Raw genomic sequence first — 17,173 nt, forward strand, 5'->3', positions numbered from 1 at the left:
CGATTAAGTCTGGCATGCTCCGTGTACAGAAGGGTAGATCTGAGTGCAAGAGAAGAATGCAAATTATATAAATGGAAGAAGTGGAAGGTACAATAATATACCCTACAATAAAGAAAATCTGAGCTCTAGGATGTTCAGGAAAAGAGAAAGAGAACTTCTGTCTTCTAGGTGAAAAACTAAAGGACTTATGTTAACTAAGCCTGTTGGACTTGAACTTTGGGGTTATTCTAAGATTAATGGACAAAAAATATGGCCTCCAGAGGACAAACCTCAAAGACTCCTGATGGAGACTGGTTAAATTCAGGGTGGTTCGTAAATTTCAGTCTGTAAGAAATAATGGAGAGCTACAATTAGAACTTGAATAAAGGGAAATTTATTTGAGGAGACTAAAAATGGTATAATCTATAGGTACATACTTGATAAAATTGTAAATAAGAGGTTGCAAGAGGTCCATTAAAGAAAGCAGGGAAAACTTGTGCTTTCAGGGCATTATATTTTAACCTGGCAAGAGAGAAAATAAAGCCAATGTTCTTAATACTGAAAATTGTTTTTGGAAATGTTCTTAGTAGTTGGAGATTTGAAGATGGCAAATCAGCAAATAAATGAAGGTATTTTTAAGGAGAAAGACTGTTAACATTATTTTTCCAGAAATGCAATATCATTTAGTGAAAGGAGCAGAAATGATTAATATAGTCTTTTTGTTCAGGGAAGCTATTCCACAAGATAAAAGGCTGGTAATCTAATAACTAGCATATCAGTATTATTTTATTTGCCTCTTCCTGTTTGCAAAATAACTTTGGTGCTATCTTGTTATTATTGTTATACTTGGCTAGTTATACATCTACGATAAGAGAACATAATTAATGTGAAAAATTATACTGAAATGGCTCTGTTTATTTTGTGTCACTTTAGCAATGCCCCTTCAGGAGAGCTATTCTTATTTTCCACTTGTATGCAATAATAGGCTTGCAGCCAGTGGCATTGTATTTACACAGTTTTTGTCAAAACAATTTTATCTCTAATAGATTTTTATCTGCATTGACTGAAAACTTCTGTTTCTGTTTAAAACTTTAATGTAATTTCTTGCATCTCTATTTCAGGCAATAGAAAAACTTTTGAACTTATATATACTTGGCAGCTATACATTTTTTCTTTCACAAAGTTGATTTATTTTTTTTAAATAGAGGGAAACTATCCTTTAAATATTAGGCATCTCATTTTTCAGTGGGCTTTGAGGAAAGCAGCAAATTTGAACATAGTCTATTCTATTCATTCACCATAGAAAGAAGCATTTAGGAAATACTCCAAATACTGTGACCTTCACATGATGAGATTTGGTTACACATATAAATGAATTCCCCACAAACATTAAATGAACCCCCAAGAAACCTTATTTGAGAATATGTAGAGATATATTTTCATTTTGATGCTCAAGGATTTACATGTGTGGCTCCCTATTAGCATTACTCAGGTAAATCCCATTAAAAATTTCATATGCCTCTGTGTGTATAAATTTATACATGAAGCGTAGTTAAAGTATATCAGTGTTAATTCTGTGCCATGGGAATACGATATGACAAGGAAATTGGCAATACAATTTAAGTTCACACAGCATTAGAATTTTTTCACTAAGATAAAGTTTTTATAACCGTGTGTGTGTGTGTGTGTGTGTTAGTTGCTCAGTCCTGTCTAACTCTTTGCAACCCTGAGGACTGTAGCCCACCAGATTCTACTATCCTTGGGATTTCTCAGACAAGAATACTGGAGTGGGTATTCTCTTCTCCAGGGGATCTTTCCAACCCAGGGAACAAACCCAGTCTCCTGCATTGCAGGCAGATTCTTTATGATCTGAGTCAACAGTGAAGCCCTTTTTATGACAATATAAAAGAGGGTAAGTTGAGACTTACTAGTACAACTAGAACCAATGTGTACATTTGAGTGTAACTCTTAAAAACATAGACTAAGGAAGATTAATGCTCTGGATATCTAGAAAAGAACTTTCTTACCAATGTCACCCTAATGAATGTTTCAAATATTCTAACTCTGAAGGGAGAAAGTAGGAACCAATGGTGAAACTCATCTACAAGGCTGGATATTATGTTTAAAAAGGTGTGTCCTGCTTGCCTCCCTCCTCTCTTTTCTTTTTCTTCAGTTTTTTTCTTTCTTCCTTTCACTTTTGATCTCCTGCATTTCTTCTTCCCCTCCTTCTTTTTTCTCCTCCAGATTTATGAGCATGAAAACGGTTTCCCCTTTTTTAAAAACATTTTTTGCTGTTGAAGAAATGTAACAACAGTGTTGTCTTTTGCCAATTGTGTGTCATCATGGGAAAATATAAAGGCAAGAGACACGTCCTTTAAGTAAATGGACATTGGAGGTAAAATAGACTTGGTGATTAGTCTTGATTTTCTGCCCAGACCAGAGTCATCTGAAGTAGAAATGAAAAAATGCATGTTTCCTCATCTTTTGTTAGGATTCACTATGTAGGCTTAAATATACTCATAAAGCTGAAACTCCAGTACTTTGGCCACCTCAGGTGAAGAGTTGACTCATTGGAAAAGACTCTGATGCTGGGAGAGATTGGGGGCAGGAGGAGAAGGGGACAGAGGATGAGATGGCTGGATGACATCACCAACTCGATGGACGTGAGTTGGACGTGAGTCTGAGTGAACTCCGGGAATTGGTGATGGACAGGGAGGCCTGGCGTGCTGTGATTCATGGGGTCGCAGAGAATCGGACACGACTGAGCGACTGAACTGAACTGAATGCTGACTTTGGTTATTTGCCTCTTTCCTCTGTTTCTCATAGATATATTCACCTCACATACTGAAATGTTAATGAGCCCTACATTAATAGATGCTCATATATGTACACATCTATGTGTGTGTGTGTGTGTGTGTATTAGTCACTCAGTTGTGTCTGACTCTTTGTGACCCCATAAACTGTAGCCCACCAGGCTTCTCTGTCCATGGAATTCTCCAGGCAAGAATACTGGAGTGGATTGCCATTCCCCTCTCCGTACACATCTATAGAAAGCACAAATTTTGACTTAACAAAAGCTACTCATTTGCAGACCCTTGAGGATGTGACGTTTGCTGAACAGACCATTTCCGACAGATCATTTGATGTTCAACGTCCAGTTTAGTTTGGTGATCTATTTGTCACAGAAGGAAACAAAGGGATTGTAAGTCCAACATCCATAGATCTTACTGTGAATGTAGTTAGGATTGTACTTCAGGAATTTGAAGAGGTGATATGGTGGTATGAGGGCTTCCCAAGAGGCGCTAATGGTAAAGAACCTGCCTGCCAATGCAGGAGACATAAGAGACATGGGTTCGATCCCCGGGTTGGGTAGATACCCTGGAGTAGGGCATGGCAACCCGCTCCAGTAGTCTTGCCTGGAAAATCCCATGGACAGAGGAGCCTGGCAGACCAGAGTCGGACATGGCTGAAGCAACTTAGCAAACATGCATGGTGGTATGAATGGGAAGTTACTGTCCTCCAAAGCCTGTCAAATAATGTCCAGAGAAATGGCTTTCTCTGTGAAGGTCATTTCTTCCTCCTATCAACTGCTTCCAAGCCAACATCACAGAGGAAAGCTGTCAGTAATTTCTAACCTGGCTGAGTTTTATCTGGTGACCTTGGAGCAAAGAAACTAGACATTCATTTGATCTCTCTGTAAATACTGCCCAAGGGGTTTTGTTTCCAGGATGTTCCCAAGAGTTCTACTGACCTAGGAAGTAAAAAGGGTTTTAAATACTCAAAATTTTTTCTACTTTTCTATAAAGTGACACAAAGTCTATATAACAAGGCCTTGGATTGCTTTTTAGTTCCCTGTTGTATTTAGTGAACCCAAGTTTTTTAATCCCACAGCTTCTCTCTGTCTCTGTTTCCTTTTCTCCATTCTTTCTACTCACCAACTCTCACATACTGAAACATTCATGTTTCCCTATATATAAATTATTATTATATAAATACATAAATTATTTTTAACCTTCTCACTTAATCTCTCCAATTTCTTCCACAAAGAGTACAGAAGTTCTTCATACGATAACCAAATAAAATTCCCTTTTGTTTTTGTCATGAGAGGCCTGCTTTAAAAAAAAACAAAGCTGTCGTGTCATAATGCTTCTGGTCTTTGACAGACTAACAGGTGTGTTTACTGTAATCAATGGATCATTCATGCACAAAAGTTACAAACCAGTCACCTCTCACTTACGGGCTTATTTCTGTGACAAACCTAAATCTTTTGTTATCATCTTTGCTGTAAACCATGCTTCAATACATTGCTTAGGACAGTGCTATTATTGAGCTAAAGACAAAGACTATCTTGTATTTGCTCGTGATCTAATCTCAAAAGGTTAAACTCTACTCAAATTCTGACTCTGTGCATAGAAAAATTAAGTAATTAAATAAAATCCCACTTATTTGTATGTTTAGTTTCAGAGAAAATTACTTTATTCTGAAAGGTGTACCCTTAAAAGAGCAAGGTAACACTGAGGAGTTCTTCAACCTTTAATAGTTTATTTAGATGCCATTTGGCTATCACGAGTGTTTGCTGCATTTCCTGTCCCATCATGGCAGATTGCTAATATATTTGTGGGTAAGAGGTTTTAACTGGTCTCCTCCTACCTTGTCTGCTTCTTGATGGCACTGTCTATGCGGGTGACAAAGTTCACTCCTGTGTTGATGAGCTCCCAAGCCTCAAACAGGGATATGTTGAATTCAAGTAAATCTGGCAAGAGATACAGGAGGACAGTAAGGGAAGCAGACTCTATTTGTATACAATTCTGGGGAACCTGGCAGGAGGATCAGAGCCTGGCAGGGAAAAGGAGTCTTCAAAAATATCACACAAGGCTGAATAGCACTTTTTAATGGGAAATTCTTGTTTTGACTCTAATTTTATGCTCAGATGCTTTTAATTTGATCCACATTTAATTTGCCATTCCTTGGAGAAGGCATTGATTATATAATACAAGAAGCTGTCTGCTCTATTACTAACGAAACAGGATTGGTTTTAGGGGCTACCACAGTGGCATTATATTTTAATGGTGCCCACTTGGAAACATTGATGTGCACTCCTTGGGAATCACTCTATCATCCCTAGACCACTCTTCTGGTTAAGATGGCTTGATAGTTTTGTTAAAGTCACAGTCCTAAAGGAAAATGGGTCAAGGTGTGTCTGAAAAAAGCCAAGTTTGGACATTTGAGTTATAAAGAATTGTAAAGGATCATAAAGAGCTAAAGACAGTTGTACATCTGAGAACACATATATTAGACATATTAATATATATTGGGATTTCCCCAAACCCAATCACTCTGACACTGTAATGTATCAATAATGATATCCAGGGCTCATATGACAGATTCCAGAGAGACTTCGATAGAGGTTCTGGGTTTAGGCTAAACAGCTGCACCGTAGCATTTATTTTAGTTAGAACCCTGAAGCTGCATACAAAATCTACTACAAGCATTATTTCAGAAAATTCAAGTCCTCTACTTTTAAAAAATTAGCCTGCCATTATTTCTAAACTTCTAATGGCTGAACCAGCAACAGTAAAGATGTCCAGGCTTCAATGAAATATATTTCATAAATTAGCTTATCATTGCACTGATTTAGCATGCCTAGCAGGTGAGAGACAAAAACATGTGTTATCTTCCCTAGGGAACCTTCAATGAATGTCATTCTGGCTTCATATGTCTTTCTTCTCTCCCCTTCTTGAACTGATATAAAATTCTAATGTGTGCCCTCTAGTTCCATCTTCATTGAAATCGAGCAAAACCGCTGAAGGTAAGATAGTGGCAATGGTGCATGAAAAAAGGAAAAAGGAATACAGTGATTCATAGCAAACTTGAAGAAAGTTGCAATTGTTAACAGCGCTACTTTTGTATGTAGACAGATTAAAATATGTCATATCAATGATAAAAATAAAGTTATTCATCTTGGCTAGTTCTTAAAGTTCATGGGAAAGGCCCTAAACTATATTGGCAACTTGAAAATATTTGTGTATGTATCTTGAGGGCATACCAAGTCACCCTCTCCCAAAACAATAGTCAAAGATGTAGGTATATGTGTTAGGATTATCAGTAGTCTTGACAAGTGGTTGTTGTGTAAATACCAGTAGTGGTAGGTGTATGGAAAACCCTGGTCCTATTATTATGAAAATGAAACATGTCATTTTCAAGTATAGTAACTCAAGCCACCTTCCCTTATCTTTCTGTCTTTGTTCTTCTATGCAAATTTGAACCACTGATATAGTTATCATTTTGCAAATGGTATTCATTAGTCTTCACATCCACAGATGCAGGGTTTTCAGAAATTCTAATGGCTGAACTAGCAACAGCAAAGATGCCCATGCTCCTTTTCCTTAGGCATCGATCATTCCCATTTGCTAAAAGAGAAAACTGAGGTATAAGACCAAATATATTTCCTTTTACTGGATAGAAAAATAGGCTCTTGGAATCCTGCTCACTTTCACTTTTTCTGGTCCTCTTTTTGCCAGTGAAAATGTATACCCTTTTCCTCTTCTCTTTTGCTTAGAAAGCCTGTTGTTTAGTCGCTAAGTCGTGCCCAATTCTTTGTGACTCCATGGACTGTAGCCCACAAGGCTCTGTCCATGGAGCCTGGATTCATCCCAGGCAAGAATACTGGAATGGGTTGACATTTCCTTCTCCAGGCATCAAGCCTGGGTCTCCTACTTAGTAGGAAGATTCTTTACCACTGAGCTACCTGGGAAGCCCATTTGGAAGCCTGAGCAGGCTTTAAATATCATCCTCAGTTTAAAAAATTTATTATTTTATTGAAATATAGGGTGCTATACAATATTATATAAGCTACAGGTGTACAATAGAGTGATTCACAATTTTTAAAGGTATATTTTATTTATAGTTTTTGTAACATATTGGCTATATTTCCTGTGTTGTACAATATATCCTTGTAGCTTATTTTGTGCAGAATATTATGTACCTCTTAATTCCCTACTCTGATATTACCCTTCTTTACTGGTAACCACTAGCTTGTTCCCTGTATCTGTGAATCTGTTTCTTTTTTTGGTTATATTCACTAGTTTATTATATTTGTTAGATTCTACATGTGACATCATACTATATTTATCTTTCTCTGTATGGCTTATTTCACTTAAATTAATGCCCTCCAGGTCAGTCCATGTTACTGCAAGTGGCAAGATTTCATTCTTTTCTTGGCTGAGTAGTATTCCATTGTGTATAAACCACATCTTCTTTATACATTTATCTATTGATGGACACTTAGATTTCTTCCATGTCTTGGCTATTGTAAATAATGCTGCAGTGAACGCTGTGGTGAATGTAAATTTCTGGGCCATATGGTAGTTCTATTTTTATGTTTTTCAGAAACTTTCTACTGTTTTCCACAGTGGCTGAACCAATTTACATTCCTACCAATAGTGAATGGGCGTTCCCTTTTTTCCAAATCCTCACCAACATTTGCTCTTTGTGTTCTTTTTTGATAGTAGCCATTCTGACAGGTGTGATATAATATCTCCATGTGGTTTTGATTTGCATTTGCCTGATAATTAGGGATGTTGAACATCTTTTGCTGTCCTTAACATAAAAAAGTGGCCATTTGCATTTCCTCTTTGGGAAAATGACTATTCAGTTCTTCTGCCCATTTTTTAAATTGGGTTGTTTGGTTTTTTGATGTTGAGTTGTTTGAGCTATTTATGTATGTTGAATATTAACCCCTTATCAGTCATATCATTTGTAAATATTTTCTCCCATTCAGTAGGTTGAATGAAGCTGTTTGGTAAAAGCTTTAGCCAAGATTTTATTCTGATAATAAGACTGAGTGAAGACATATCAATGATTTGTAACAATCTTTGAGAAAATCCACATTGTTTAAATTAGACTGCTAAAATCCAGTTAATAGATATTGGGATCATGATGTAATTAAGGGACATGAGTGCTAAAAGTTACTATTCTATTTCAAAATTCAAGCTCTGAACTTCATGTCAGTGGAGCGTTAGCCACCACCATCTACTCTGCCCAGCTGTATGAAATATGCCTTTTTATTCAGAGCACAATCATATTCAAAAACCCTTCTGGAATTAATTGAAGAATTTAAATAATTAGTTTATCAGTATGACTCTACTTGCTTTTCTCCATCAAAAGAGAAACTATGCAACTATGCCCTGGAAAGATGTACCTGGAAGCTACAAAATCAATAAAAAAGCACCCAAATTGTGAAATATGAAAGTGTACCAGAATGAGGATTCATCTAGAGTCTTGATATCACTATTTCCCCCTTTACTGTCTTTCCATTTAAAATAATGTTAAATGGCCACTTCAGTTCTTGAAACCCTATCAGTCATGAACATGAGAACTGCATGTGTTCTTATTTCTGTGACTTCAGCAAGCCAGCACTATGCATTAAGGCCCTAACTTTTTGTAGCTAGAGTAGAATTTAGGAGGAGTTGTTTAAAAAGCAAACATTTTAGAAAATATGTTGATTTGAGCTGATTTTGGTTGAAAACCTACAACAAAATATCTCAATCTTGAGTAGGATTTGATTTCCATTAGTTACTTCTTTGGTTGTGCTTTTCTCATGAACTACTACTCGCCAATGTAGAAATTAATTTTTTAGCATTGCTTCATAAATAATGTGATCATTTTTAGAATTGCCTTTTTGAGGAACACATAGGAAAACATTTCCTTTTGGTCATGTGCCTTAAAGCAAGAAGGATTGGGTCTTCCTTTCCTGTTTGTTACACTTCCCACTTTGTCATTATTAGGTCTGATGTTTAGCAGAAAAAGGTTTCCAGTTGCCTGGATGTGCTTTGACAGAACTGACAGCAGAAACTGTATCTTAACTTGAATCAGTGCTATAGAAAAGCACCCAGGCACGCTGAAGACAGCTTTTATGAGGTACATTTTGTCAGTGTAAACACTATGAAATCCAACACATTTGGAAGAGCATATTCTGTATTTGTTAGAATGAATGAATCACTAATGGATTAAAGAACACAGCCAAATAAACCTAGACTAGTCATAAGCATATGTGGCCTAATATTCAAATGTAGGAAATCCAATTAAGCTCCAGCTCTCCTTAGTTTTTCATTCATGAGGCAGTATCTCTACCAAAAAAGCAAATAACTAAAAAGTTTCTTTTACCAAAAAAAAAATAAATAAATAAAATAAAAAGCATTGCATTTTTAAAATATAAGTTTGAAGTTAGTCTTCCACAGATAGCCAATTTAATTATGCTAAAAATGACATTTTTAATTAAACACCAAGGTAAGCATAAATGGATTGCAAAATAATTAATCAAACATCAAAAAATTGAAACCTTTTTCTGCTTGAGCAGCAGAAATGAAAGAACCAGTCTTCGGGTCTCATAGAGATTCAATCTAATTTAATTCTCTGTCTTCTCTAAATAAACATTCCTAAAACCTTTTTTTCATCTGGGGGAATAAGGATGAGAGGGGTAATCAATATTTCTAGCATTTTAATTAAAACCGTTAGTGGAATAAATCCATTTAATTATCAGTTAATGAAATACAAGGTCATTTACCTGACAGGAACTTTGAGGGTGGATTACTAGCTGGAATAAAGCAGAAGAACCCAATGTCACAGCCATTTAACTTCTGTCAAATTTAAGGTTAAAATCCTTTTAGACTGTTTAACCTATTCTCTACTACTTTTCTATTATGTATGCCAATTGGCAGGAGAAATGCATGTTAAAACTTATTTCACATTTAATTGTGCTGCAAAGTTGTCATTAAATTTCTACAAATATCTTTATATTTCTAAGACATTAACTGAAGGGCTACAATACATTCCACTGTAATTTTACTTTTCTTTTGTTGCTTATCAATTCTAAAGTTAGAGACATTTTTTTTTCCTTGCTGCAAATCAGGCATTATTTATACTTTTTAATAAATATGAATCAATTATATATAACTTTTAGAAGTCTGAAAATTTAGGATGCAAATATAAAACAAATATGTAATAGTAAACAAATTACTTAAGTAGTTTATGATTAATTTTATACAGATCCTTTTTGAAGTAACCTGGATTTCATAAGAATGCTAGAAAAAAGTATTAATAAGAGCTGGCTGATCACTCAGCTCGGTTTGTAGAAAGGGTTGGTAAATGATTTTCAGCTGGTTTAACTAATGAAGAGAAGGTGGAAAGTATGTTGTAGAGAAAAATTCCTGGTCTTCGATGGAGACACCTAGTTTCTCTAAGCAGCACACAGTGCTCACATTTTACATAGATCACTTTTAAAAATAGGCCTCAAGAAGGGCTCTTGTTTCTTATTTTAACATAGATGTTGAACTAATTATCTAAGATTTGGGATTTTATTTTAATTTTATAGATCTGATTTTGTCTCATTGTCATAAATTTCAGTTAGAATTTAAAAAGATACCTCATTATTACTGTCTCATTCTTCTTTCCTCCAGTTAAAACCATGTGCAGTGCAAACAAATATAAGCAGTTGGTACATGCATGGTCAGTCACTTTAGTCGTGTCCAACTCTTTGTGACCCTATCAACGTAGCCCACCAGGCTCCTCTGCCCATGGGATTCTCCAGGCAAGAATGCTGGGGTGGGTTGCCCTGCCCTCCTCCAGGGGATCTTCCTGACCCAGCGATCAAACCCACGTCTGTCTGTGTCTCCTGCGTTGCAGGCAGATTGTTTCCCCACTGAGCCACCTGGGAAGCCCATAAGCGGTTTACTCTGCGGTGTTTCATCCTAAGACAGCCTAGATGTGTACTGTGCAAGAAGTCCCACGTAACTTAGAGTAATTTGCCTTTTAAGGACATATTGGTGATCTACTCCAACTTCCAAATGTTAAGTACAATTAATTTACAAAAACCCATGTCACCTAAAAAAGAAAAATAAATCAGTTACCAGCTCAAATGTGTTTTAATCAGACCACGGTTCCCCATGAAGTCGCAATAATAGTAAAAGCAGCATTATTAGCCCTGTTTTGTATTCACCTAGACTGTGCATTGATTTTTAATTCTTTGAGAAAATAACAAAAACTAATAGGAAAACTGGTGTAGGCTGGATAATTCTGAGAACTCTCTTTTTTCTATTTTCTACTCTTCAAATGTAACTTTTTTGACTTATAAAGAGGATTTAAATTTTTTTTTGTTCTAAACTATAAAACATATAAAGGAAAAAATTCTCCATGATATCTAATTATTTCAACTTTGATTGGTGGAATGTAGAAACAACTAGGGATGGCCCTGTGAGACACAGAGAAAAGTTTTAGAGGTTATTGGAGCTTGTATAGGTTATCTGATGCTTTTTATACTGAGCAGTCATAGGAATTTGCCTTGTAGCCCCTCTTCACCCTTTAACATGTTTTAATGGTTCCCACATTGGTACCCAGTGCCCACACTTATAACTATGCAGCCTTGTCCACTCCTCCACATTCTCAACCACTTTCTGTTCTTTAAGCAGGGTGCTCATGCCTATTGCATGTGTCATAGAAGCAGAGGATTATGGGTTTAACAGATTCATCACTCTTTCTAAGTTGTTTCAGTGACTCTTTGTCTTCATGGTGGTGAATTGGTATCGAATTTGTTGCAGCTAGTCTGGCCAATGTGGGATCAATTGCTGCCCCATGTGCTGTGGAAGATCTGCTTCCCATAGAGATTATTAACAAATCACTGTTTTTTGGTCCTCTTGGACTAAATTTTTTATTGACTGTTCTTTTTCCTCCCACTTTTTTATTGCCTTCAAAGTCCATTCTAGATCTCCTTTCCATGTACAGATTCCTTGGGGGGTCTTATCATTTAGGATGGTTTCAACTACTATCATAAGCAGTGGTGCTCAAACCTACATCTTCAGTTCAATCTTCTCCCACTTGGCATGCTACAGTTCTGTCTTTGGTGGCCTGTAGAAGGTTACTGGTTTTAGATCTGTTGATATCTGAATCTGTCCATAATAATATTAACTGTATATCTTTTTCCTTTTCTACTTTTCCTGCCATTACCGGCTAGGCTCCTCAGCAACAGACACCAGAAGCAATTTTCACTGTTGTTCTCTCCTTTATTTCCCAAACAAGGACCGTCAGCCACCAAATCCTGCTGAATCTTCCTTGACAAGCCCTTTGGAGTCATGCTTTTCTATTTCTCCAGCTGTCACTGTTGCATAGGCCTTAATGAATTTATGTCTAAATTAGTCCACCAGTCTTACCTGATTGTCTTCCCTATTTTAGAAACCCAGAAGATCATGGAGCTGGATTATTTTTAAGTATTCTTCACCCTTCTAATCCTTATAAGACCACAAAATATTTTCCTAAAAGGAAATTCCATGCATGGTCATCATTCCCAATTGGATTAAGTCCAGGGTATTTTGCCTTTTTTAAAAAGATACTTTCATCCACTACACCAAAATAAATTTTCATTTACAGTCAAGAAAACTACTCTGCATTCAAACTACAACTCTACCACTCTCTTCTGAGCTTGCTCACCTTTCTCCTGCCTTGATCTTTTCTCCCCATTCCTCTTTCTGAATGCAGGACTTTTAAACTTTTAAATCCATCATTGATTTATGCCTGTGCAACTTTGCGTACCTTGACATTTAAAGCACAGAAGAGTCACTCTATTAATTGGTACATGTTTGGCCTGAATTTAGGTATTCTACCATTGAAAGCATAGTTACCATGTTTGGCCATTTTTTTCCTCTTCTTTCTTTTGTTGATCTATAAATATTGCTTCTGTGTCAACCAATTTATTTATCTATATAATTGTAATGATAATATTTATCTTCAAGAATATAATGAAATTGTTGAGTATTCAGTAACAAATGTGTAGTTGTTCATTTGCTCTCTCTGGTCTCTGTGTTAACAAAACTAGAACAAATGAAAGGTTGCCTCATTTTTGTTGTTGTTTGTCTATGGCCATGAGTTGATATGTTCAACAGAAAAATGCAATCATTGATTTCGAAATTTCATGTTCATGCAAGTTGAGTGAGTGGGGATTTTCAGGTTTCTGACCGTTAAACCCTGTGCAGACTCACAGGAGCGAATTAAAAGGCCCGTGTCTTGGCCATTTGGGTTCTCCTGCCATGTGCACAAGTCTAATTGCAAACCATTGTACCTTAAACTCTACTAATTGCTCAAACTTAGTCATTATTTTAGACCATTATTAAAAATCAGATTTTGCCCTATAAAGTGCCATAATTTTTAGCAGCTATATATCTGCTGTGTAAGTTCCTCTTTTAAAAATGTCATGCTCAATTTAATACTGGTATGTCATTTGCAAGTGGCTAGGGGACTTTGTGAGGCCATTACAAACCCTAGTTTCACAGGAGCTAGACTCTGAAGCCTGCACCACTGACATCCCGGGTCTGTTTTGCTGACACTGTCCTACAGCATATTTTTCATACCCTAAGGGCTCCCCTAGGGGATGTTCTGTCATGGTATGAAATGGCTTTGACTAAAATGAGAATTTTCTCCTCTATGAGAAAGTGAATTAGAAAGAACCCAATCACAAATACAACAAACCAATTAAAACAAAGCACACAATTTTATGAACTTATTACTTAAGAGTGAGATATATCACACTATAGTATTTTTGGAAGATGCCTTGTACACAGTTGGAAATATTAAATATCTATTTTACACATTAAAAAAGGGTATAAGAAGATCAGATTCTAAGTACTTCTATAAATGAACAAAATAACATATGTTGGACTTACTTAAATTTTGGTTGTAAAATATTTTGATGATGAAATATTATACAAGCTGAAGAATTGAATTTAGAAAAATTCATCAATAGAAATGGGCTTCCCTGGTGGCTCAGAAGGTTAAAAATCTACCTGTAATGCAGGAGACCCAGGTTTGATCCCTGGATTGGGAAGATCCTCTGGAGAAGGAACTGGCAACCCACTCCAGAATTCTTGCCTAGACAATCCCATGGACATAGGAGCCTGGTGGGCTACAGTCCATGGGTCTCAGAGTCAAACACAACTGAACAACTAACACACACACATGCATCAATAGAAATACTGTATCAATGAGTAAAATTGATTATGGAAATAGAAATAACTATCAATAAAAGCATGAATATGCAGAAGATTAAGAAACAGTTGATTGTGGCACAGATTACTATCTCATCAGAAAGTGTTTTCTGTGATTAATTTGAATTATGATATAATGTTGATTTTTGTAATAAAATATTTTATAAATTGATAAGCATCAAAATCACTATGGTTTTATAGCAAAGCTTGGCTTCCCTGATAGCTCAGTTGGTAAAGAATCCCCCTGCAATGCAGGAGACCCAAGTTTGATTCCTGGGTCAGGAAGATCCCCTAAGAAGGGATAGGCTACCCACTCCAGTGTTCTTGGGTTTCCCTCATGGCTCAGCTGGTAAAGAATCCACCTGCAATGTGGGAGACCTGGGTTCAATCCCTGGGTTGGGAAGATCTCTTGGAGAAGGGAAAGGCTACCCACTCCAGTAATCTGGCCTAGAGAATTCCATAGACTGTATAATCCATGGGGCTGCAAAGAGTCAGACATGACTTTCACTTTCACTTTACAGTAAAACTTACTTTTAATGTTCAATTAAGAACATAATTCAAGTTTCAATGTATTTTCTGTATTGTAAAATATTCACCTATGATTCGTCTTGATTTTTGAGAGATCCCTAAAAATTCCTTAAAGGGACAAAGTATCCCACTGATTCTGCCATGTTTTGTCACAGAGTCACAAACTCTATCTGAGTGATGTTAGATTCATTCTCTTAGGAGAGAGAAAGGGGAGGAGAGGAGAGGAGGGAGAGTTAGAGAATTAGTGCTTATGAAGCTGAGTGACTCAGATTGGGACTTTAACCAGTCTTTTTTTTTTTTTTTTTTTTTTTTTCAATTTGTTTCTAATTGGTGGAAAATTTCTCAGTGTCTTAATTGAGAGCACACACCTGGTCTCAAGACTTAATGAAGTTCAGGTTCTTGATGTCTTATGGCAGAAAGAATTCAGTGAGAAACAAAGTGATCAGTAAGAAGTGGATTTATTTAGAGAGAACTTCACTCCCAAGAAGGTGGGCCATCTCAGAAGGCCCTGAAATATGAAGTGGTTAGTTTTTATGGACTCAGTAATGTCATAGGCTAATGAGTGGGAGGATTATTCCAACTATTTTGGAGAAGGGCCAGAGATTTCCAGGAACTGAGCCACCACCCATTCTCTGACTGACCATGGAACTGTCATGGTGCTGGTGGGTGTGTCACTTAGCATATGCTAATGTACTACAAGCATATAATGAGACCCAAGGTCCACTGGAAGTTAGATCTTCTGGCATCTTGGATCTAGTTGGTTCTAAACAGTTTTTGTTACGTCCTGTATGCAGATGACACCATCCTTATGGCAGAAAGGGAAGAGGAACTAAAAAGCCTCTTGATGAAAGTGAAAGAGGAGAGTGAAAAAGTTGGCTTAAAGCTCAACATGCAGAAAACTAAGATCATGGCATCTGGTCCCATCACTTCATGGGAAATAGATGGGGAAACAGTGGAAACAGTGTCAGACTTTATTTTGGGGGGCTCCAAAATCACCACGGATGGTGATTGTAGCTATGAAATTAAAAGATGCTTACTCCTTGGAAGGAAAGTTATGACCAACCTAGATAGCATATTCAAAAGCAGAGACATTACTTTGCCAACAAAGGTCCATCTAGTCAAGGCTATGGTTTTTCCAGTGGTCATGTATGGATGTGAGAGTTGGACTGTGAAGAAGGCTGAGTGCCGAAGAATGGATGCTTTTGAACTGTGGTGTTGGAGAAGACTCTTGAGAGTCCCTTGGACTGCAAGGAGATCCAACCAGTCCATTCTAAAGGAGATCTGTCCTGGGTGTTCTTTGGAAGGAATGATGCTAAAGCTGAAACTCCAGTACTTTGGCCACCTCATGGGAAGAGTTGACTCATTGGAAAAGACTGTGATGCTGGGAGGGATTGGGGGCAGGAGGAGAAGGGGACAACAGAGGATGAGATGACTGGATGGCATCACCGACTCTATGGCCAGGAGTTTGAGTGAGCTCCGGGAGTTGGTGATGGACAGGGAGGCCTGGCGTGCTGCAATTCATGGGGTCGCAAAGAGTCGGACACGACTGACTGACTGACTGAACTGAACTGAACTGATACTATGTCATTCTTTTAAAGGTTATAGCCTATTCCCTTCCCTCCTGTTTCAGTTATAATTGGGTGATCACTCTTTTCTCATCAGTTACTTTTTACCCTGGTGATACTATTCAATTCAATGGTAACCCTTATTCCTTCATATTTTTCATATCTGAGAGGAAAGGGAAAAGACAGTAGAGATGAAGAAAGACAAGGGAAAGGAAAAAAAAGTAAAACAGTCAGTAAAACTAAAAATTGTTTCCTAAAGTGTCTATCATTCAGAAATAATTAGAAGATAAAATACAAAAAGCCTGGTTGATGCTGCTATGTTAATTTATGCCATATGGATGGATGTCATAAATAATCACAGTTTATATTTTCACTGTCTTTCCAATTTGTCTTTCAATTTAGAAAATATTGGTATTTCTGGGTTACTTTTAAGAAATAGTAGAGTTGACACTTTGAGGATTAAATATAATTGTATATCTGTATACCTTGTACTCAGTAAGATGCTACAGATTGCAAATGAGGGGGAGCACAGTATGCCACCCCAAAGTCTGCTACTTTGGCATGTGGACGGTTTAAACAGAAGGCTATTAAGACCCAATATTCTCAGAAAAGAATTTTTACTTCTCCCTTCTCTGCCTGAAAGAATTTAGGAGACCAGTAATAGTTACCAGGGATAACTTTTTATATCAGAAAGACTGATGTGCATGACATGGTAAACATTTGTTGGCAAAACATCTAATCTCACTCTCCTTTGAATTTTATTCTCTTTTCAAGTCCTAAGTCCTTAACTCCCTTCTCCTTACCTCAAGATGGTACTTAAACCTCGATGCCTGACTGCCTTTGAGTCTCAGGGTTTCATGGGGATTCTATATTACATAATTAAATTTGTTTTCCTCCTATTAATCTGTCTTATGTCAATTTAATTATCAGGCCAACCAAAGGAAAGAAGGGAAAAATTTTCCTCCCCAGCGCAATGAAAACATCATTATTGCTCAGAGTTAGGGGTTGATGGTTGAGCACTTTTACATTTTTGGGTATTTTTCCTTAATAGTAATTATTATTCTGAAATTA

The 17,173-nt window shown here is 36.8% G+C and overlaps 1 protein-coding gene and 1 long non-coding RNA gene across 5 annotated transcripts in view; one reads left to right on the plus strand and one right to left on the minus strand.

The window, feature by feature from the left end:
- Nucleotides 1-17,173, plus strand: part of AKAP6 (A-kinase anchoring protein 6) — a 657,364-nt gene that overhangs the window by 407,475 nt on the left and 232,716 nt on the right. The window lies entirely within an intron of this gene.
- On the minus strand, nt 383-10,536 carry LOC129633716 (uncharacterized). Its single transcript, XR_008705243.1, has 3 exons — nt 10,403-10,536; nt 4,630-4,732; nt 383-501 (listed from the first exon to the last, which is right to left on the minus strand). It is a non-coding gene; the product is annotated as an uncharacterized LOC129633716 (long non-coding RNA).

Source organism: Bubalus kerabau, chromosome 19 (assembly GCF_029407905.1).
Source record: "Bubalus kerabau isolate K-KA32 ecotype Philippines breed swamp buffalo chromosome 19, PCC_UOA_SB_1v2, whole genome shotgun sequence".
NCBI classification, from domain to species: Eukaryota; Metazoa; Chordata; class Mammalia; order Artiodactyla; family Bovidae; genus Bubalus; species Bubalus kerabau.